Source organism: Mustela nivalis (genome assembly GCF_964662115.1).
Source record: "Mustela nivalis genome assembly, chromosome: X".
Taxonomy (NCBI): Eukaryota; Metazoa; Chordata; class Mammalia; order Carnivora; family Mustelidae; genus Mustela; species Mustela nivalis.
The window spans coordinates 94,008,142-94,031,826 of record NC_139040.1 but is presented as its reverse complement, the minus strand read 5'-3'; the positions used below and the strand labels follow the sequence as shown (position 1 = coordinate 94,031,826).

Below are 23,685 nucleotides of genomic sequence, written 5' to 3'. Positions count from 1 at the left end.
AAATAAATAAAATCTTTAAAAAAATAATAAAAAATAACACTCTCTGAGAAAGAACATCAGTTATAGATTTTATGAAGAACCTAAATCTTCTAAAAGTATTTAACACAAAACAACACACCACTAGTGAAATGGTTCCACTAGATGGCGCCGTATTTTTTTCAGTTACCAGAGACACCTCTCACCTCCCTTCCATCAACACCTGAAACCAATTTTTCTTGAGGCTATTTCATAGCATCAATGGGCACCATCTTTGTACAATGGATTCTATGGCTTGACTCTCACTACATAAAACAATGTTTGCCTTATTTTCTTGAAATGTCTTCTTTCAAGATTCATGCTTCATTAGCATTCCAAAATTTTAAGGTAAGGTTTAATGAATTCCATCATTCAACACATTTCTTGAGCTCTTACTTTGTGCCACACCCTCTTCTACAGTCTGAAGCAACCCATGCCCTTCAGTGGTGACCGACATTAAAAACTTCCCATCCTTTGGACGCCTGGGTGGCTCAGTCCGTTAAGCAGGTGCCTTCCGCTCGGGGTCCTGGGATCAAGCTCTGCATCGGGTTTCCTGCTCAGCGAGGAGCCTGCTTCTCTCTGCCTCTGCCTGCCAGTGCTCACCTGCGCACACGCTCGCGCGCTCGCTCTCTCTCTCTCTCTCTGATAAATAAATAAATAAATACATACATACATACAATATTTTAAAGAAAGAAAGAAATTTCCCAACCTTGGGGAGCCTGGGTGGCTTAGTTGGTTAAGCATCCCAACTTCTGATTTCAGCTGAGGTCATGATCTCAGGGTTGTGAGATGGAAGCCCTGCACAGGGCTCATGTGCTGGGTGTGGAGCCTGCTTGGGATTCACTCTCTTTCTCTCCCTCTGCCCTTCCCCACTTTTTCTCTAAGAAAACTGACAACAAGAACAACAATAACATAATCACTCACACACACACACACTTCCCATCCTCCTGCAAATACCTAAGGAGTCCACCAGCTCCAGTACGGTATGGCTTTTGCACTTCAATCTTATTTATCTGCAGCATTTCCTGGTGCATTCAGTAACCTCCTTGCAAAACATCTGTCACCCGCACTCCTTGCCACTGCTCTCTGCTGAGAAGCTAAAATAAACCCAAAACGCTGAGTTCCATTCCATTCTGAAGTTTGATTTTAGGAAAGATTTCAAGCATCACTAATGTGAATTTTTTTTAAAGGATTAAACCCCTTTGCGGGTGCTTATATATCAAAATGAAAATAGAGTCATGCTGTTCACTAACCTATTTCTGAAGTTCTGAACTTAGATAAGATTGGAAAGCATTCGATCTCTGAAAGTTACAGGATGAACATTTATAGTACTTCAGAATGAACTGGAAATAGTGATTGTACAGAAAAGAGACAATGGTTTTAACACCTGGCCGCAGCCCAAACCAACAGATATAAAAACACGAAATGCCCATAATTTAGATTTAAGGTGGCATACAAAAGCCCAAGGCAACTCTTCAACCAAATGTCCATATAAATCCCTCTATTTGTTTCTCATTCTCGTATAAGCAACAAAATCTATAAAGGATAGAACACAATAACCAAACTGGATCTTACAAACTATTTATTTATAGAAACAATTTGCTCTAATTGTGAAAGCAAAATTTCTAGATGAGATTTTTCTTAAAGACAGCACCAAGCTCTACAGTATGTTTCTTCTGCTGCTCCAAAACTTCATCTAAATTAACCACCACTTTGGAGGGAATGGTATTTCGTGACTCTGCTCTCTGCACCTCTAGCTGAAAAATAAGCCTGCTAAATTTAAGACAAAATTACTTAAACTATCTCCAGCTTTACGTGCAAGGATATGCTTTCTCATGTTGAAGAAATTAAAGTGAGAGAAACTCATATGCTTTAACAAGAATTTCAATTCATTATTTCTAAACCATTAGATTACTTCAAAAAGCAAAATTGCTCATGAACTTGCCTATGGACTTGAATTTATTTAAATAAATATCCCATTCAATTAATTGTTCAAAGACCTTCAGATAATATCTTCTCTGGGGAAACCTGAGGTTTTGTCATCTCTATTCATGCTGTTCAAATTCATGTCTTTTGAGATTTTCTTACTTATACTAAAAAGGGGGAAATACCCATATATAATTATAATATATGTTTATGTTATATAGATTATAAATTATATATTATTTGTATATATACTTCTAAAATGCATGAGTAACCTAAATGCCTGGCAGTCCCAAATACTGAGAGAAAAAAAAGATAACAAAAAAAAACAATGGGAGGAGCACCTGACTGGCTCAGTTGGTAGAACATGGGACTTGACCTCTGGGTCATGAGTTCGAGCCCCACACTTGATGCAGAGATTCCTAAAGATAAATAATTAAACTTTCAAAAAAAAAAAAAAAGCAATGAGAAAATAAACTCATTAAAGATTTTAGCTTAAAACTGAATTAGGCAGTCATGTTCTAGATTTAAGGGAGTTTGAGATCCTTTAAGAAAAAATCCTATAAGATATCATAATCCCCAAGACACTACCTAGATAAATCCATTTTTAATATAGGATTCATGATTTTATTTCTTTGATCCATGAGTAAGTGCCTACTACTATGTGCTAGGCATGTGGTTAGGTGGGTGCTGGTAATGTAATGACCCACATGATGGCCTTGGCCTCAGGGATTTTAAGTCTAATTAGTACAAGAGACCAGTCAATAATTAGTATCAATAAAAATAAAATGGGGGAGGGTGGCACCTGGGTGGCTCAGTTGGTTAAGTGTCTGCCTTTGGTTTAGGTCACCATCTCAGAGATAGAGCCCTCAGAGATAGAGCCCTCAAAGGCAGAGCCTGCATCAGGTTCCCTGCTCAGTGGGGAGCCAGCTTCTCCCTCTCCCTCTGCCCCACCTCCTGCTCATGCTCTCTCTTTCTCACTCTCACTGTCTCTCAAATAAATAAAATCTTCAAAAAATTAATAAATAAAAACACAACCTATTACATCCCTACATGACAGGAAATGACAGCCAGTCCCTTTACATCTCAGCATCAAGCGGAATTAGGAAAAAGGAGTTTCAAGGAAAATGAACACGTAAAAACATTTTCAACAACAATTTAAAGAAAAAAAAATAGAAACATTTCCTGGTTGACACTCAGATAACTGGAAATCCCACAATAGACTTTCCCATCTTTGCACCTTTTGGTCAGTTGTATTGCTGCTCTATTTATCTGCTATCATTTTCAGCTTTAAAAATTGCGATTGAAAAGGACAGGTTGATCAGGTCTTATATTTTTATGCCAGGATTAGAAACAAAAACTGAGAAAATAAATTCCAGCAAACCCTTATTTCTAGTTCACAGGCACCACTACCAACATTTTTTTTTTTAAATCAATTGGTCGTTCTCCTTCTCAGTGGACACCCCTGGCGTTTCTTCAATGCAAAACCACAAAAGCAAGCTCATGTGCCCAGAATTCTCCCCCCAAGAAGCCAAGTGGGAAAGGAGCCATACTTGCAAGAACGGGTATCTAACTTCCTCAAGATGACTCCTGGAGATAAAGGAGAGACAGAACTTTGGAGGGGCGAACTGGATGAACTATTTCCAAATTTCCCAAAGGGAATCTTACTTACTTACTTGTGGGACCAATTCAGCGGTCTTTGGTATTAAAGCAACCTTTAAATAGCTCTCCTTCTACTTATATCCCTTCTAAATTCACTATTGTTACTCATTATGAGTCCACTGGTATTAGTCAGCACAAGCAGTTAGTCACTGGATTTCCGAAATCACCAACTTCCACCCTCCCCTTTTCTGGTTTTCCTATCCCTTCGGGTTTTTGCAACATTTAAGGAGATGAGTAACTATACACAAGAAATGCTGCCGGGCCTTTTTGGTTGGTTTGTGGTTTCAAGAGAGACCAGAGTCCCATTAATAAAAGGAGCATAAGTCTTCCATCTTCTCATGAAAAGGGGACACTTGCCTTGAAACCTTCAGATCAAAAATTTATGCCACGCATATTTCTTGATCATCATGTCTCATCGACCTGTTTGGAAACAGCTCACACAAATTCTTTATCCAAACAATCAATTGGGAAATGGATACCATTTTGCCCCCCCCCCAAAAGCCCGAGTACAGTATGATTTCCGTTAACCACAGGTGAGAAATGGAAACAAATCCAGGGAACTATAGATGTCCCTGTCCAAGCCTTTTAAAAATTATCCATCGATCAAAGCCCAACATAATCGTGAAGACTGACCTTTCCAGCATTATCTGTCAAGACCTCCTCAAATTTGCCATCAGTTCTCCGGGATGGACGGAAAAACCATGCCTGCTGTGAGCGATCCACAGGGACCTTAAAAGCCCTCTCCCCTTCTCTCCATCCACACAGAACCATGTCAAAGCAGGTACTCGTCCAGGACCCTTCCCTAACTACCCACTGCCAGTGAACTCTCACAACGTAGACTATCCTGATCTTTCATGACCCATCACATACCCAAATCTTCTCTCCCCAAGTAAACGCTCAACAGTCTACTGGGACTTCACAGAATGGCCACAACAAATGGAGGAACAGTTTCTGTTGGTTGTGAGCTGTGTGGACTAGATAGTGTCTCCTTGAATATCTTAAGAAAAGGAACAGTGGAAGAGAATGGTTGCCAACAGGCAGAGGGCAAAAGCCAGGAGTCACTTCTTAGCCAGCCCTTCACTTGTGGATCCTAAAAAACACAAAATCTTCACCAATCCATTGTTTAATTCTCTTCTCTGCCCAGTGTGTGGCAGGTGAAGAGGGGGGTGAAAGGGGAAATGAACTAAGAGAAGGGCCAGAGGCAATAAAGGAACAAACTTCATGTTACAGTGAACATAATCTTTACGATCTTTTCCTCCTATGCTCTCGTTCCCAACTACTCTCAACACTACTTCCTGGGGCACCTAGGTGGCACAGTCGGTTAAGCATCCGTCTCTTGGTTTGACTGCTGGTTTCAGCTCAGATCATCTGAGGATTGAGGGACTGAGCCCTACATCAGTCTCTGCACTGGGTGGGGAGTCTGCTTAAAATTCTCTCCCTCCCACTCATGTGTGTGCGTGTGTATGTGCGTGCATGTTCTCTTCTTCTCTCTAGAAAGAACAGATCTTTAAAAAAGAAAAAACTGCACAGGGGCACCTGGGTGGCCCAGTCAGTTAAGTGTCTGTCTTTGGCTCAAGTCATGGTCACGGGGAGTCCTGGGATCAAGCCCCACATCGGGCTCCCTTGCTCAGTAGGGAGTCTGCTTCTCCCTCTCCCTCTGCCTGCCGCTCCCCCAGCCTGAGCTCTCTGTCAATAAATAAATAAAATCTACATTTTTTTTTAAAAAACTGCACTTCTTAAATAATTTATAGAAATTCTATGAGTAGAATCAGAAGCTTAGTTATATAAAATATGACAGAAAGAAAATACTGCACTCTACACGTTTGATTTGTGCATTCACTGTATATAAATTTTACCTAAAAAAGTTAAAAAACAAATACTGAACTTATAATGCAGAAGCATATAGGGGTAACCCTTTTTTTTAGCACATCAGAAAATAAGATGGGCTGACGCATGGCTAGATGAACAACTAGATGGTTAGGTATTTGATAAAGCAGGTATGTTAAAATGCTATTACTAATCCAGGTGGTAGGCATATGTGTGATCATGATAAAAAGTCTTTCAACTTTGCGGTAGACTTGGGAGATTTTCATTAAAAAATGTGAGGAGACGGGGGTGCCTGGGTGGCTCAGGTCATGATCCCAGGGTCCTGGGATGGACCCAATATCAGACTCTCTGCTCAGCGGGGAGCCTGCTTCCCACCCGCCTTGCCTGCCTCTGCCTACTTGTGATCTCTGTCAAATAAATAAAATCTTTTTAAAAATGTGTGGAGACAGAATCAACAGTATAAAGTTATTTTCACAGGCCATACACACGCATTCACTCCAAGTTGTCTCCAAGTTGTCACCCACAAAACAGAAAGTCCTTGACTTCCATCCCAAAGTGATCCCTCACCCTGGGGAAGGGATCCATCAGGGCCCTCACCTGACTCACATCTGAAAATCAGTCAGCCAACAACCTTCCTGACCAATTACCTGAGTGTGTACCTCCTCCCCAGCATCCATCTTAGGAAGCAGACCAGAGCCGGGGTTCATTGCTACAGAGCTATGCACCTGGCCCTTAGTCTTCCCTGCCCCCCCCCATATCTGGCCACCATGGCTGACGTGCCATGGGTTGGGGGTCTCCAGGAAGCCATATTTTAAGCAGACAAGCATTTCCCCCCTGACACCTTAGGTCTCTCCTTAAAGCTGCCAGGCATTTCCAGAAGCTTTTCTCTTGCCCTCACCCACCCAACAGCACCCTGCTGGGCTTTCCTAGGAGGAGGGCCAAGAAGTTCCAGAAACAGGCAAGGTGCTACCCCAGTCCCCTTAGTGTAGGCCGGTGCGGGGAGGGCATTTTCAGTGACAGAATGGAGAATACTCGCTCTGCGTGTGGGGCTGGCAACAGGGAAAGGGTAAAGCGGGTAGGGGGGGGACTGGGTGGTTCAGTGGGTTAAAGCCTCTGCCTTTGGCTCAGGTCATGATCCCAGGGTCCTGGGATCGAGCCCCACATCGGGCTCTCTGCTCAGTGGGGAGCCTGCCTCCTCCTCTCTCTGCCTACTTGTGATCCCCATCTGTCAAATAAATAAAATCTTTAAAAAAAGAAAAAGAAAAGGAAAACGGGGACTCACACCCTCTGTAGCTCCTCACCCTTATCCAAGAATAATAAAGGGACAGGGAGGGGGAAAGGCTCAGCCTCACAACTCGTACCTGCAGAAGACAGGAAATTGTTGCCGCCATAGCATCTGTGAGGACAGGGAGCCAGCCCAGCCACAACCCAAATCAGGCCTCCCCATCTGCCTCCTCCTTTTGCTTAGAGGAAGAACCAAAGTCAAGAAAAAACGAAAGTAACACGGCACGATTCAGTCTCCCGAACCATGCTGCTTGTTCTTTCAAGTCAAACCTTTGTCTTCTGGTGCTCTGGTAACATTTAGACTAAACCCAGACCACAGAGCAGATTGCTGGTGTGGTTTTGCTCTAGCCAGAGCTGCTTCAACTTTGAGTTGGGGCTGGACTCCAGAGAAGCTGATGTGTGAGAAAAATCGAGAGACCAGAGAGAGAACCCATTACTAACCCTAATGAGCTCATAGGTCAGCCATCCTTTCACTGCGGCCACAGCTGCCTTCCCACCACACCCCTTTCCCCTTATCTCTTTCCTCTAGAGGGTCAGTGAAGCTCAACTTGAGGAGAAAATGCCACCATTTATCACCCTCTCCCTAAGGCCAGTCTGACGGACTTTTAATTCTAAGAGGAGTGTGTGTGGGGACAGGAGCGAGGGGTATTGGGGGCAAGGTGCACCTAAACCACTTTTGCTAGAATTCCGCTTAAGGAAATTCCAAGTTTGGCCAGTATGAAGGTCTGATAGGAGGTATCACAGAAGTGCTATCGCTCAGCATGACGGACTCAAATTGGATTTTTCTGTTCCCTGGGGTTCTTTTGCTTTAACTCCCAAGAAAAGCTTTCATAAGAACCCCTTATGAAAGGATACACTACCTTCACAGATGAATGGATAAATAAAATGTGGTCTATGCAGGCAATGGAGTATTATTTAGCCTTAAAAAGGAAGGAAATCCTGTCACATGCTACAATCAGGCAAAGTAAGATAAGCCAGGCACAAAGACACTCCTCATAACAGAAAGCTGAAAGGTGGTTGCCAGGGGCTGGGGGTGGGTAGGAGGAGAGGGGAGATGTTGAATGGGTACAGACTTACAGTTTCACAAGATGGAAAAGTTTTACAGGTCTGTTGCCCAATCATGTGTATAGATATCACTACTGTACCATAGACCTTTAAAAATGGCTGAAATGGTAAATTTTCCATGTTATGCGGTATCTTTTTTTTTTCCACAATTTAAAAAAATACACATACTGCCTTCACTCTATGTTTTGGATATTCTGCATTCCCAATTTACCAATTTCGATATTAAAAAACAAACCAAGTAATTCGGCGAGTTTTCTTACTGAAAATGAAAACCCTTCCAATGGAACTTGCTTTGAAGATTCCAGAACAAGAATTAAAACGTACTGGCAGTCATGGCTTGCAACAAACTTTTGTCATTTTAAGCATGCATGACATTTTCATAGCAGGCCAGATCCCCCCTTCTTCTCAAATGGTATGCACGGCATGCTGAATTGGCTTCTGAATCCAATGAGACTGCTGATATGTAGCCTTTTAGCAAAAGGATTTATCACAAGACAGTCTGAGATCCTGAACACTGTGGCTATTATCAACGAAGGCAGCAAAATGAATAATTCATGTGGGGCGGGAGTGTCCAAGTGTGCTAACAAGTGTGACTTCATGAATGGCCCCTGCACCAGCTCCCTCTCTTCCAATACTCTTTGTTTTTTAAGATTTTATTTATTTATTTGACAGACAAAGATCACAAGTAGGCAGAGTCAGGCAGGGTGTAGGGGGTGGTAAGCGGGAAGCAGGCTCCCTGCTGAGCAGAGAGCCCAATGTGGGGATGTGGGGCTCGGGGCTTGATCCCAGGACCCTGAGATCATGACCTGAGCCAAAGGCAGAGGCTTAACCCACTGAACCACCCAGACGCCCCTCTTCCAAAACTCTTATTCTAAACTCTAATCCAGCCTGCGTTCTCCTGAAACCTCAAAGTTACTCTATAGAGACAACATTTGTGAGAAGAACAAGAATGACTCTGAAGTTGACAGAGCAAAAAGGCGGGGTGAACTCTTACTGGCCCAGCCTTCCTTCCAGAAAGGAAGGAAGAAAAGAAACTGCACATTTTCTGAAAGATTTCCACGTTCCACTGTTAAGAATGCAGGCCAAAGGAAATGAACTCGAACGTCCAGGGCTATTTCTACTGTCAAGGAAGGTAATGAATGAACCTTTCTGTATCTTGGCCTTAGACCTTGAGAAACAAGTACTAAGGAACCCTATTTCTTAGGAACTCCAGACCCAATCTGTGAGGCTTTCTTTCCCCTGGGTGAGTTCTCAGCATATGGGTCAGCAAAAGGCCAGAAGTAGGCACATACATCCTGGCAAGGGTCTGAAGAATAAAGCAGAGATGTGAGTGCAGAGAAAGTCACAGGGCAAGCAATCATCTATGGCCCCGAGCTGAAATCGGCAAACCCTACAAAGTCCCCCAACTCACAGGCTTTTGGGGCAGACAAGGCGGGGTGTGCTTCAAGGATGATAGAGGCAAGGCTTGATCCTGCCCATCTCATCCTTCATCAGCCATCATCCCCAAATCTAGCCACAGGAAATGCTAAGAAATGACTCTTTGTACCCAGTATGCATCCACGGGAGTTTGTTAAGTCCTCTTCCTCTCAAAGACCTTCCTGTTTTAATAGGAAGCACTCAAGATATGGGAGATAGCAGAAAGCAAGTCTTAAGGAGACCACCTGGGGACTCCTGGAAGCCAGAGAATGTCTCCCAAGGGCCACAGCCGGTCTCTTCCCTCCGTGTGGGCAGCAATGATAAGGAAATAGAAGGCAAGCTGAGGACAGAGCAGAAGCTGAAGCAGAAGCACAACACCTCCCCATGGGATATAGCTGACATTCCTCGGGCACTCCTGACACCCTAAAGCTAAGGAAAGGAAAAACATAGTTAAACTTATAGAGATCACATAAATAAATAATTTTTTATTAATAATTATATAAATAATTTTTTAAAAAAATTTAAAAGGGGCACCTGGGTGGCTCAGTGGCTTAAGCGTCTGCTTTCAGATCCAGTCATGATCCCAGGGTCTCAGGATCGAGCCCCACCATCAGGCTCCCTGCTAGGCAAGGAGCCTGCTTCTGCCTGCTTCTCCCTCTCCCTCTGCTGCTCCCCCTGCTTGTGCCTGCTCTCTCTGTCTCTCTGTCAAATAAATAATTTTTTTAAAAACTTTTTAGATTAAAAAAAAAAAGTGTAACAATCACAATCCTACAAGACATGTATCTGCCTCAGTTGACAAATGTCTTAGGGATCTACAAAAACAAAGCATTTCTATGAATAACCTAGCTCCCAGAAGGAAATGTAGACACAGTTAAATGTCCTTATAACCTGCAGTCCATAGACAGATACTTGAAGTGGGCAGAGTGTAATGTTCCTCCAGGAAGTTCCCAACTATCTTCATGTTAACGCCTTGCTAGATGGAAAAACAACCTTAACTTGACAATGGCAAGGCCTCAGTATCCTGTGAGTCTTCTGCATATGAAAGTTCTTTTTTCCATACCTCCCATAATATGTCATCAGCGACCCCTCACAATCTAGGGCAGCAGCTCTTTCTGCCCACAGGTCCTCTCCCACTTTAATAAACCACCATTTTGCACCAAAGACATCTCAAGAATTCTTTCCTGGTCTTTGGCTCTGGACTCCACCCCACTGAACCTCACCTCTGTACCAAAACCCCATCAGCACCAGGCTCCCAACATCAACCCTGACGCAGCTCATAGGAATTGCTTCTCTCTGATGTAGCACAGAGGCCCCACATGGGCATCACTACCTCAAATCAGGCAGGGTGGGCTGCATGCAAGGTCATAAGAATGGGCATCTGAGATCCTCAGCCCAGGGTTCAAGCTCAGCACAAAAGCAGACAGCAGGGCCTGCTCAAACCAGCCCTTCCCTGTCCCTATCTAAAGAAAGAAATACAAGAGACACATTTAACAACTCTTAGAACTAGCTGGCCCCTCTCCCTTTCTGGTGACCCAACACCAACACGGGGCATCCCTATAAACAGTTCCAGAATTAGAACCAGCATCTGTACCTCGAAGCTGCAAAGAGAGAACAGAAGCTTTGACTGAGTGCCCTTTGGGATATTATTTAGATCTACATGGTCTGAAAGAGGCACACTGTGCACATAAAACCAACTGGGAGAATTAGGGACAATTCCTACCATTAATAGCCCATATTCCCTATGTGGGGAGGTAAAAAGTCGTGAGTCAAAAAGGGGTGGTGGTGTTTAAAGGTAACAAGAACTGTCCCATTATTGCATAAATAACACAAGTAACCTCACGCTTTCGTTTTCTCACTTATAATTTGGAGAATTCACAGGTGATCCAGAGGGATGAAGTGCTTGGGTGACTTGGGGCTTATAGATCCAATCCCCATGCCTAATTCTGAGTTGCAGTAACCCACCATACCTATCTTCTCTTCCCTCTCCAGCTGCCCAAGAGCCAAATCCCACAACGAAACAAGAGAAAAGAAGAGACAAAAGGCCAAGGAGGATCATAGTCAAGCTTAAACCACACATGGGGAGTACAGATATTTTAAACACAAACACATAGGGGTAAAGAGAAGAAGGTCCACTATGGCAGAGACTTCACAAAGCACAGAGGATAGGCATGGGCGTATAAGGGGCCTTCCCTTTCAACCCAAAAGAAAAGAGCTGCACTGTCCTATGGCCAACCCAATGGTACCATCTGCCCTTTCTCATCTTCTGCCATGTGCAAAAGTGCTTTGTAAATTATAAACCGAGGCCTATTCTACATGACCTGACTTTAACTTTTACTATGCTTCTCAGTCCTTGGTGTCAACTACCCTAAGAATATGTCTGAGGCTGATTAAAAGTCCTAAGAGAGGGGCACCTGGGTTGTTCAGTGGGTTAAGCCTCTGCCTTCGTCTCAGGTTATGGTCCCAGGGTCCTGGGATTGAGCGGGCTCTCTGCTCAGCAGGGAGCCTGTTTTCCCCTCTCTCTCTGCCTGCCTCTCTGCCTACTTGTGATCTTTCTCTGTCAAATAGATAAATAAAATCTTCAAGAAAAAAAAAAAGTCCTAAGAGAATAGGCCACATAATCACTCTCTTATGTTATATCCAACTCCCTTTCCACTCTGTCATATTTGCCTGGCAAAATCCAATTCCTCTTTCAATCCAGTTCTTTGCCTACACCATGCCTGTGCCCACTCAGTCAACAGCAGTGAAAGAAAAACACCCTGATACTAACTATTCGCTTTCATCATGGCCGCCAACCTCAAGTGGGTTCTGAGTGCTGCCCGACTGATAATCATGATACATTTTGCTGGTTCAATTACTCAAAGATTCTCCCTAATGACTATTTCATCCCCTTCGCTCTCTCCTCAAAATCTCCAGCATCTCTTCCCCCATCCTCACTCAGCTAGATGGCTTAGTGTCCTACTTCACTGCAACACCAGATATGACCATCACAGTCTTTCCACAAGCCCACACCATCAAGTCAGCCCTCCTATCTACCTCTGTGCCTACATCACTCAGGATAGGCTAAAGCTTATGCTCTAAGAACAACTTAGAACAACAGAGGACACTGATGGCCATCATGGTCAGCTAGGGGCCCTGCTCTACCTTGTCCCTACTCAGGGACGTAGGCTGAGGAGAAACCAGTTTTTGGAACACTGCTGATGGCCACAGCACAGGGGAAAATAACTCTTCGAGGATGTTCACACTGGCAATTAAATGATGAAGTAAAGGAATGACGTCCACCACTTAAAACAACTCACCAGTCACAAGCAGTTACGTGACCCCACCATGCCGTAAGGGGTGGGCCAACACAATCCTGTATGTGTCTAGAAGGTAGAGATTGAGTGGACCATATGTAACGTTGGTGCTAATGACTTCCGACAGGTCTACATATCCTACCTTCTCTTTTTTGAATACACTGAACTACCCCTCCACTCTCTTAAAGCATGTCCCCCACTCCAGGCCAGCCCTTCACCAAGTGCTTATCGAGATCCACCATGACCTCCTATGGTAAACTTTCTGTCCTTACCTTACCTAAACTAGCCGTTGCATCTAACACAACCCTCTTGAAACACGTTTCACATCTGACTCACAAGACACTCCATTTTCTTGGTTCTCCTCCTGCTTTCCTGGCCACAGCTGTTCAGTCTTTATTGGTTCCTTCTGTGTGCCTTTACCATCAACAGGAGGGTGTCCCAGGGCTCAGTGCTCAGCTGGCTTTTCTTCTCTTCTACAGTTCCCTCCCTTGGTGGCCTCCCGAGAGCTCACAATTTTGAATGCAATCTATATACACCATTGGCTCCCAAATGTCTAGCTTCCGCCTGGATGCTTTTAAACTCAGAGATTCTCAAGCTATCCAAGTGAGTACACAGTATTACTACTTGGATGCTGTCTTAGTCCATTCGGGCTGCTAGAACACAAACACCATAAATTGGATGGCTCATAAACACAAACATTTATTCTCACAGATCCTGGAAGCTAAGAGGTCCAAGATCCAAGGTCATGGTGATAGCAGAGTCAGTGTCTGGTGTGGACCGGCTTCCTGACAGCCATCTTTTTGAAGCAACCTCACATGGCAGAAGGTGGGCAAAGAATCTTTCTGGAATCTCTCTTTTAAGGGATCCCATTCGTGAGGGCAAAGCCTTCATAATCTAATCACCTCCCAAAGGTACTACCTCCTAACAACACCACTTCAGGGGTTAGGATTTTAACATATGTGGGCACCTCCGGGCTCGGTCAGTATAGCACATGACTATTGATCTCAAGGTTTTGAGTTTGAGTCCCACACTGGGTATGGAAAGGACTTAAAAATAAAATCTTTTAAAAAAAGGATTTTAACATATGAATTTGGGGGGGGGTGACAAAAGTTTTCAGTCTATAGCAGATGTCCAATTTTTAAAGAATTTTGTTAAGAAGGTGCCTGGGTGGCTCAGTCCGTTAAGCCTCTGCCTTTGGCTCACAACATGATCCCAGGGTCCTGGGTTGAAGCCCCGCATCAGGCTCTCTGCTCAGCGGGAAGCCTGCTTCCCCCCCGCCCCCCGCCACCTTCCTCTCTGCCTACTTGTGATCTCTGTCAAATAAATAAAATCTTTTTTAAAAAAGAATTTTCTTAAGAAACGGACAGCTCAAGTATAAACATCATCTAATCTGTCATTTTGGATGTGAAGAACCCAAGGCTTCCAGAAATAAGCTAAGTCCCCGAAGATCAGAAAGAGGAAAGACTTCCGGTCACCTGACGCTTTTCTTGCCACCTTTCCCCCTCCACTAAAGGAATACGACTGGCTGGGCATCCTGAGGGTAGGGAGGAAGAGGAGGGAAGGGCAACAAGAATAAATCAAAACAGCAAGCAAAAAGAAGTAAACAGTAACAAGCTTAAGCAAGTTCCTAGGAAAAACAAAAAGGGAAAACAACTAGAGTAACAAAGGAGCAATCCTTGAAATCCTAACAGACTCTTTTTTGTTTGGTTTTTGTTCTTTTTTTTTTTTTAAGATTTTATTTATTCATTTGACAGATGGAGATCACAGAGAAGCAGGCAGAGAGTGAGTGGAGGAAGTAGGCTTCCTGCTGAGCAGAGAGCCCGATGGTTTTTTGTTCTTTTTTAAGATTTTATTTATTTGAGGGGCGCCTGGGTGGCTCAGTGGGTTAATGCCTCTGCCTTCGGCTCGGGTCATGATTTTAGGATCCTGTAATCAAGTCCCACATCAGGCTCTCTGCTCAGCGAAAAGCCTACTTCTCCCTCTCCCTCTGCCTGCCTATCTGCCTACTTGTGATCTGTCTGTCAAATAAATAAATAAAATCTTTAAATTTAAGAAAAAGGTATATTTCTTTTTTTTTTAAGATTTTATTTATTTGTCAGAGAGAGAGAGAGGGAGAGAGAGCGAGCACTGGCAGACAGAATGGCAGGCAGAAGCAGAGGGAGAAGCAGGCTCCCTGCCGAGCAAGGAGCCCGATGTGGGACTCAATCCCAGGACGCTGGGATCATAACCTGAGCCAAAGGCAGCTGCTTAACCAACTAAACCACCCAGGCGTCCCAAAAAAGGTATATTTCTAAAGGAAAAAAGATTTTATTTATTTGAAAGAGAGAGAGAGAGTAAAAATGAAAGAGACAAAGCATGAGGAGAGAGGTCAGCAGGAGAAGCAGACTCCCTGCCGAGCAGGGAGCCCGATGTGGGACCTGATCCCAGGACTCCAGGATCACGACCTGAGCAGAAGGCAGTCGCTTTACCAACTGAGCCACCCAGGCGTCTGAAACCTTAACAGACTCTTAACTTGACCCACCAGCTGGAGATCTCAGGTATCTCTAACACGATGTCAACTTCACCCTCAAGTCATTCCATCCACAGCCTGAATACCAGAAAGGGATGTTGACAGGACAGGTGCTTTGTCTCAGGAGCTAGCAGATTGGTAAGAAGGCTTGAGAGAGAATGGTTGCAGCCTTCCTACAAGGAGGGCTGCCAAAGGTCACCTCCCTCCTAAGATGGATGGTTTCACTCTAGCCTCACCTTTTCTACTTCCCAACAACATGACAAGGTTAGTTTCATGGCAAGAAGCACACCTCTTTCGACAGACCTCTACATACACATTCCATCATGCCAAATGTAACCATATCTGAATAAATTAAGTCGTAACTTTAAATTCAACGCACTTAACTGTTTTTGTCGTGTTTCCTTGTATGAAAACTGCAGTCATCAGACCAGATCATGTTTAATAATCTCCCCCGATAATTCTAATGCAGGAGGAGAATGATACACATATTGAAAAGGAATGACTCAGGGGTGCCTGGGTGGCTCAGTGGGTTAAAGCCTCTGCCTTCGGCTCAGGTCATGATCTCGGGGTCCTTAGATAGAGCTCCGTATCGGGTTCTCTGCTCGGCGGGGAACCTGCTTCCTTCTCTCTCTCTCTGCTTGCTTGTGCTCTCTCTCTCTCTCAAATAAGTGAATAAATAAAAAATCTTAAAAAAAAAAGAAAAGGAATGACTCAGATGGTGCCTACAATGATATTCTAATGGTCTAAGATTGTAAAGGAGTTTAAAGAGGAGGCAAAACATAGGAAGCCAACACTGACCAGAACAAATATTAAACTGGGGGTATGACAAGTTATCGGTCCTCCAAGATCACCATTAATATGTATTACCTCAATGTATAAAGAATGTACTTAAAACCTAAAGGAATAACGGACTAAAAAGCTAATCAATCCTAAAAATTCTATCACCTTTTACTTTCAGTAATGATGGACCAGGCTGTCAAGGGTCAATGCACCCACAGAAGATAACAGCTGAGAAAAGTAGAAGAAAAGATCTTAACAGATATCAAACTACTGTTAAAACTGTGAGAAGCGACTGGGGCACCTGGGTGGCTCAGACGGTTAAGTGTCTGCCTTCAGCTCAGGTCACAATCTCAAGGTCCTGGGGTCAAGCCTCACATTGACAGAGAGAGAGAAAGAGAGAGAGAGAGAGAAAAAATGCAAGCACACAAGCAGGGAAAGTCTCAGGCAGAAGACGAAGCAGGCTCCCCACTGAGCAAGGAGCCCGATGTGGGGTTCGATCCCAGGACCCTGGGATCATGATCTCAGCTGAAGGCAGACGCTTAACTGACTGAGTCACCCAGATGCCCCTTAAATAGAATCTCTGGGGGGGGGGGGGACAGAAATAAAACTGTAGGAAATCACTGAGTACCAAGTCTCAAGGTAGGTGGGAGGATATAGATGGGGCAGTTTCGCTCAGATACAGTTACATTTGGCATGATGAAATGTATAAAAGCCTATGTAGACATCCATCTACAGTTAACTGTAACTGGGGCGGATGTGGGGACTTGCCCCTTAAGAAAATGATCTAAGTGGGGCACCTGGGTGGCTCAGTGGGTTAAACCTCTGCCTTCGGCTCAGGTCATAGTCTCAGGGTCCTGGGATTGAGCCCCACATCAGGCTCTCAGTTCAGCAGGGGGCCTGCTTCCTCCTCTCTCTCTGCCTGCCTCTCTGCCTACTTGTCATCTCTCTCTGTCAAACAAATAAATAAAATCTTTTTTTAAAAAAAAAAGAAAAGAATGATCTGAGTTACGTGTGATAGCACTCCAGGTGACCTCTGCTGAGGCCTGTTAACTGAGCTTTTATTTTTTGTCATCATGGGCTTTCAAATTCTTCACTTGATCTTAGCCAAAAGGCCGAGAAGCAATGGGCTTTCAAATTCTTAATAAGTTGTCCATTTGGATTTGAAAGAGATGCACTTCTTGCTATAAAACTAACCTTGTCATGTTGCTGGCAAGTAAAAAAGACAAAGCGAAAACATGGCTGTATTTGCTGATACCCTTGGAAAATAGGAAGATGAAGGTTATTTCTTGTGGCCTCAAGAGGAGAAAAAAACAGAGGTTAGGGCCCAATGAGAGTAGACCACCTCATCTAGGGATTTAAAAAAAAAAAAAAAAAACCACAGTGAACAGCAAGTAACCAGCCCTCATATGGGCTTACAGCCAGGCTTCATGTCATCTGGGTGCTCAGATGACTTGAATTAATAAGAGGATTCTAGAAAGCTAGTACCTTTAGGCACCTGACAGCAGAAAACAAAAACATTCTTAGAGGCGTAAGGCATCTTAGCTTTTCAAGCACAATAACCAAACATAATCAAACATAACCATTTACACACGAAGAAAAGCAATCATGGGCAAGAAAAAGCAGAAACAAAACATAACAGAAAAAAAGTCAAGACTCTAAATACTAGAACTGTCCTAACTGGACTGTAAAATAATTACTCTTAACATATTCAAGGGGCTAAAAGCCAAACTTAAAAATGTCAGTAGCATTGGGTACGCCTGGCTCACTCAGTTGGAAGAGCATGTGACTCCTGACTTAGGGTTTTAAGTTCGAGCCCCACACTGGATATAGAGAGTACTTAAAAATACAACAACAACAAAAAAAAACTCAGTAGGGAACTGGAAACCAATTTTTTTTAATGACATGGGTTTGAAAAAGAAGGAAATATCAGTTCTCCATGTGAAAATAAATCTTTTGGGACGCCTGGGTGGCTCAGTTGGTTAAGCAGCTGCCTTCGGCTCAGGTCATGATCCCAGCGTCCTGGGATCGAGTCCCACATCAGGCTCCTTGCTCAGCGGGGAGCTTGCTTCTCCCTCTGCCTCTGCCTGCCATTCTGTCTGCCTGTGCTCGCTCTCTCCCCCTCTCTCTCTATGATAAATAAATAAAATCTTTAAAAAAAAAAAAAAGAAAATCAATCTTTTTAAAATTAGAAACTCAACAGATGAAGAAAGGATTAGTGAGCTGAAAAATAAGTTGGGGGGATTCAGAATAAATTAGAGAGAGGCATAGGGATGGACAAACAAGCAGGGATAAGAGGTATGGTAGCTAGTTTCTAAAGATAGGGCACAGTGTACCATGCTTCCTAGTATTCATGAACTTGTGTCCTGCCCTCCCACATTAAATCTGAGTTGGCTCTCTCACGTCCTGGTTAGCTTTTTTTTCTTTTTTTTTTTTTAAGATTTTATTTATTTATTTGACAGGCAGAGATCACAAGTAGGCAGAGAGGCAGTCAGAGAGATGGGGAAGCAGGCTCCCTGTTGAGCAGAGAGCCTGATGTGGGGCTCCATCCCAGGACCCTGGGATCATGACCTGAGCTGAAGGCTTTAACCCACTGAGCCACACAGGTGCCCCAAGTACTGGTTGCTTTAACTGAAGGAATGACGTCAAAGTGATCCAGTACCAGTTCTGGGTTTATGTCTTAAGAAAGCCTGACCACTTCCATTTTTCTGAAATCCCTTTTAGGGGCCCAGAATCATCATGTAAGAAGAGAAGAAGGAAGGAAGACATTACAGCAGGAAGAATCTCTTCCAGCAGGAAGAGATTACATGGCAAGGCCATAAGGAGTGGACACTAGAAGACATACTCCTGACACGAAGATTTCCTGTCACCCCTGTCAAGATCAGTCTTCCCATCAAGGGCACCAGACATATCCATGAAGGCATTTGCAAGGTTTAAGCCCCGGATGCCTTCTGTCTGCAGTCTCTTGACAGATCACAAGCAAGAGCAGAAGAATCATCATGCTGAGCCCTAGTCTACCCACAGAATCTTTTTTTTTTAAGATTTTATTTATTTATCTGACAGAGAGAAACACATTGAGAGAGGGAACACAAACAGGGAGATTGGGAGAGGAAGAAGCAGGCTTCCTGCTGAGCAGGGTGCCCAATGCAGGGCTTGATCCCAGGACACTGGGATCATGACCTGAGCCGAAAGCAGACGCTTAACTGAGCCATGCAGGTGCCACAGAATCTTAATGAAATGGCTGTTGTTCCAAGCTACTATTTATTAGTGACTTGTGTGCAAGAACAGGTAACTGAAACAGAAGGACATATGGAGAACACATGAAAATGAGTAACACATATTTCGTTAGAGATGGAGGAATGAAAAAAATCGGCTAGGAACAATATAGAAAGAACACAGTTGAGAATTTTCCAAAATTCACTCAAGATTCCACTCTCAGATTCAAGAAACCCTAATAAACCCAAAAGGAGTAAGTAAAATCTATGCTTTCAGTACAACGCAGTAAAAATGCAGAAAATTAAAGATGCAGATAAAATTTTAGATGGAGGGGCACCTGGGTGGCTCAGTGGGTTGAAGCCTCTGCCTTCAGCTTAGGTCATGATCCTAGGGTCCTGGGATCAAGCCCCATGTCAGGCTCTTTGTGCAGCGAGGAGCCTGCTTCCCTTCCTCTCTCCCTGCCTGCCTCTCTGCCTACTTGTGGTCTCTGTCTGTCAAATAAATAAAAAATCTTAAAAAAAAATTTTAGATGGAGCCAGAGAAAAGAGGCAAATTACATTCAAAGCAGCAATTATTAGGGATGGGTGTCTGGCTGGCTCAGTCTGTGGAGCATGCAACTTTTGATCTTGGGGTTGGGAGTTTGAGCCCCACACTAGGCATAAAGCTTACTTAAAAGTAAAAATCTTTAGGGGCGCTTGGGTGGCTCAGTTGGTTAAGCATCTGCTTTGGCTCAGGTCATAACCTTGGGGGCCCTGGGACTGAGCACCATGTGGGTCTCCCTGCTCAGTGGGGAGTCTGCCTGTCTCCCTTCCCTCTGCCCCTCCCTCTGCTGTCAAATAAATAAAGTATTAAGAATGAAGGTGAGAAAAATATTTTCAGAATAGCAAAAACTGAAAAGAAATCATCACTAGCAGAACTACACTAAACGAAATAGAAATGGTGTTGTCAAGAAGAACTAAATCAACCCCCATTTATTTGAAAATTAAATAACATCTAAGTAACTCATAGGTCAAAGAAAAAGAAAACAGTAATAACCAGAAAATATTTTAAACTATATAACATATTTACTACATTTTAAAAACTTGTGGGATGAAGCCATAACTACTTAAAACAAGAAATATATATGTTAGATGGGTACCTGGCTGGCTTAGTCGGTAAAGCATGTAACACTCTTGATCTCGGGGACAGGAGTTCAAGCCCCACACTGGGTGTACAGCTTACTTTAAAAAAAAAAGAAGGAAAGAAAGGAAAATAAATATGTATGTTAGAAAATAAGAGCAGCTAAACATTACAAAGGTAAGTATGTATCTCCAAACATTAAGAACAAAACAAAGCCAAAGAAAACACAAAGAAGAAAATACTAATAAGAGCAGAAATTCAATAGAAAACAAGCATAAAACAGTGACAGTCAGCAAAGGTGTGAGCTGGCCATTTGAGAATATTAATAAACATGCCAAACCTTTGAATGAAGACTGGGGAATAAAGACAGAGAAAAAAGACTTAACTGCCGATCGTGATGACAATTAAAGAGCATATGTAAATCAACTTTATCCCAAAGTTTAAAATTTTGGACAACTTGGAAAAATTGTGAAAAAAATCCAACTTACTGAAATAGTCCCAAGAAATGTAAAACCTGAACAGTCCTTTAAGCTGAATCAGTAATAAAAAACCTTCCCACAGTAAATAAATAAATAAATAAATAAGCTGCAGACCTGGATGGCTTCACCATCATGTTCTAACAAAAAATTTAAGGAAGCAACAACACTTAACACAAGACTTAAGGCTAAATTACACAAATCCTTCTGGAGAACAGGAGCAAAGGGCACTTTACACAGCTTGGAGTTTAGATTGAGCCAAGTACAAAAACACAATTAGAGCTGTACAAGAGCTGAAAACTATGGGCCAGTCTCATTCCTGATCCCAGATTCCAAAATCTTACAGAAAATATTAGGCACATCAAATCCCCATTATTGCAAAAGTCTCATAACATCCTGAGCAAACTGAATTTAAATCGGGACTCCACCCTTAATTTTTTAAAAAATTGGTTAATATATAAAAAGAAAGATGTAGGATATGGTGGTTAATTGAATTTATAATCAAATAAAAGTCTACCAATTTAACTGACCATATTAACAGATTAAAAGAAATCATGTTCTCATCTCGATACAGAAAAAGCCACATCTATTGATTTAAAAAAATAACTTGAGCAACAGAAGGGAAATTCCTACTCTTAAAGAAGATACATGCCGGGATGCCTGGGTGGCTCAGTGGGTTAAGCGCCTGCCTTAGGCTCAGGTCATGATCCCAGGATCCTGGGATCGAGTCCCACATCGGGCTCCTTGCTCAGTGGGAAGCCTGCTTCTCTCTCTCTGTCTCTGCCTGCCGCTCTGCCTGTTTATGTTCTCTCTTTCTCTCTCTCTCTGACAAATGAATAAATAAAACCTTTAAAAAAAAAAGATACATGCCAAAAATCTGTAATAAACATGATACTAAGTGGTAAAATATCAAAAGCACTCCCTTTTAAAAAATGGAATGAGACAGGATATCAACACTGTACTAAGTCTTGGCCATGATAATAAGGCAAGAAAAAGATAGGAGTTAAAAAAGATAGGTATTATTTACAGATAAGAATACTATGTTCATAGAAAAAATAAAATCAAAGGCCTCACTATTATTACAACTTTAAAGGATTTTTATTACCAACCTTGCTGACCATAACATCAAACCTCAAAAGAAATAATTTTATATAGAAGCAACTGTTAGTCATAAAACTGACAAATACGCCATTTTGATCACATAAAAATAGAACCAGTATACCAAAATCGGTTTAACAAAATATGTGCACAATCCCTATGCAGAAAATGGTATTAAGGAATCTATTGAGCAAAGAAGGCCAGATACATAAGTATATCCTAAATTAATCTACACCCATAAAGCTCAGGAACAGGCAAAATTACATGATTTAGAGATATTTAGGTAATAAAATTTTTTTTAAAGTTAAAATAAAAGTAAAATTAAAAATTAAAAATTTTTTAAAAAGGGAGTTTCATAAAGTCAGGGTATCTCTGGGACAAAGGGATACTGACTGCAGGAGGAGGAAGAGGGCTTCCAGGTTCCATTTCTTAGCCTTGGTAGCAGTTAGATGGGTGCTTGTTTACAGCATCTCCGTTTCCGCCACATTTCTGCATGTATATTGTATTTCATATACACGCATACGTACATAAGAGGTTGTGAAAAATCCCCAAAGAACCAGCTACCAAATGGGGGAAAAGGGAGATCCATATGGTAAATGGCTCTTTGAGACATAAGGATAAGCTAATTTGGAACAATCACTTTGAAGACACACTTCAAGTGAAATGTCTTTATTTAGAAAAACAAAAACAAAAAAACAGAAAACAGAGGACTAACAGGAAGGAAGAGTCTCCTTACCAGGACAGCTTTTAAGCATGGTTTTAGAGTCAGAAAAATTAAGTTTCAATCTTAGCTCTACAGCATACTAGCATTGCAGTCCTGGGAAGGTTTTTTTGTTTGTTTGTTTGTTTGTTTTTAGTGAAGTCTAGTTTTCTGCACTACAAAATAAGAATTCCACTTAATTCATGAGGATTAGATCAGTGTCTTTTCACATAACAGAAGGCTGGTAAATGAAAATTGCTTTTGTAATTATCTCTGCTCTAACTAGAAGGTGGGTACTTCCCCATTATTATTAGGAAGTTTATAGTCTTGACCTGACACGTCAAATTCTGAGCAAAGGCATTACCAGTCATTCAGTTAATAAAAGTCGATCATCAGGAACTACCTCAATTGAAATCATTATGAGATGACAAGTTTTACAGAACTCTCAATAAATTACATTTAATGCATTCAATAAATATGGTTTTAGTAGGCTACTCCAACAGTTCTTCTCTGGAAAGAACCCTTTTACATATATATGTTAGACAACCACAGTAGAACTCATACATAAAATTAACAGAGTCTTCACAGTCTGAAAGCTTAAGGACATACCTGTCACCTATCCATTTATTCACATTAGCCCCAATACGTTCAAATACACTGGTATTTGCTATGGCAACACGAACTGCCCACGAGCGTGGAGTCCATCTTAGTCCTACGCGTGCCATAGCAAAAGCAACCAAGGCCATGGAAGACCCACTCAACCCGTGAGAAACAGTGTGGTAACAGGGAAAAAGCGTGTGTCTAAGAGACAAACTGATCTGCCCCGCAAACCCTAGCCCCACCACCTCTTCATGAGGTACTCTCTTTAAGCCTTAGTGTCCTGAGTTGTCCCAATGAAATAAAACCAATCTCACAGGATTGTTATTACAGAAATTTCTCAGTGTAGAACTGGGGGACCGGCATTCTGCTGAGTGAAGCCATCTCTTAACAACTGTGATATCCCACCCCACCAGGTTGGCCCCTTTTCACAAAGGGGTTTCCTGGCTAAGTGTTTCAACTAAGATATTTCAACTAATAACCATTAATTAGACATCATCTGTAGTACATGGGGCTAAAATCCCAGAAGTTCAGAGGAGCAGAAAACTCTAAGACTACCAGACGCTCTGGACATAACTTGGTGTCATCTACCTGAGCGTACATTTTTTACGTCATTTTACAAACTATCAGGATGATGTGGTTAACTGTTAAAGATTTGTTAAGGGTCTAGAACAGTAATTCTCAACCCTATCTCAACATTCCAGCCAC

The 23,685-nt window shown here is 42.5% G+C and overlaps 1 long non-coding RNA gene across 3 annotated transcripts in view; it reads right to left on the bottom strand.

The window, feature by feature from the left end:
- LOC309856734 overlaps positions 1-23,685 on the bottom strand; it is a 106,652-nt gene that overhangs the window by 58,952 nt on the left and 24,015 nt on the right. For 2 of the 3 annotated variants that reach the window (XR_014307331.1, XR_014307332.1), the window contains 2 exons: positions 20,126-20,207; positions 9,187-9,621 (listed from right to left, as the gene is read on the bottom strand). The exons of the other annotated variant lie outside the window; for it this stretch is intronic. This is a non-coding gene — a long non-coding RNA (uncharacterized lncRNA). Of the gene's footprint in view, positions 1-9,186; positions 9,622-20,125; positions 20,208-23,685 lie in introns of those variants that run through there. 3 annotated transcript variants of the gene reach the window in all.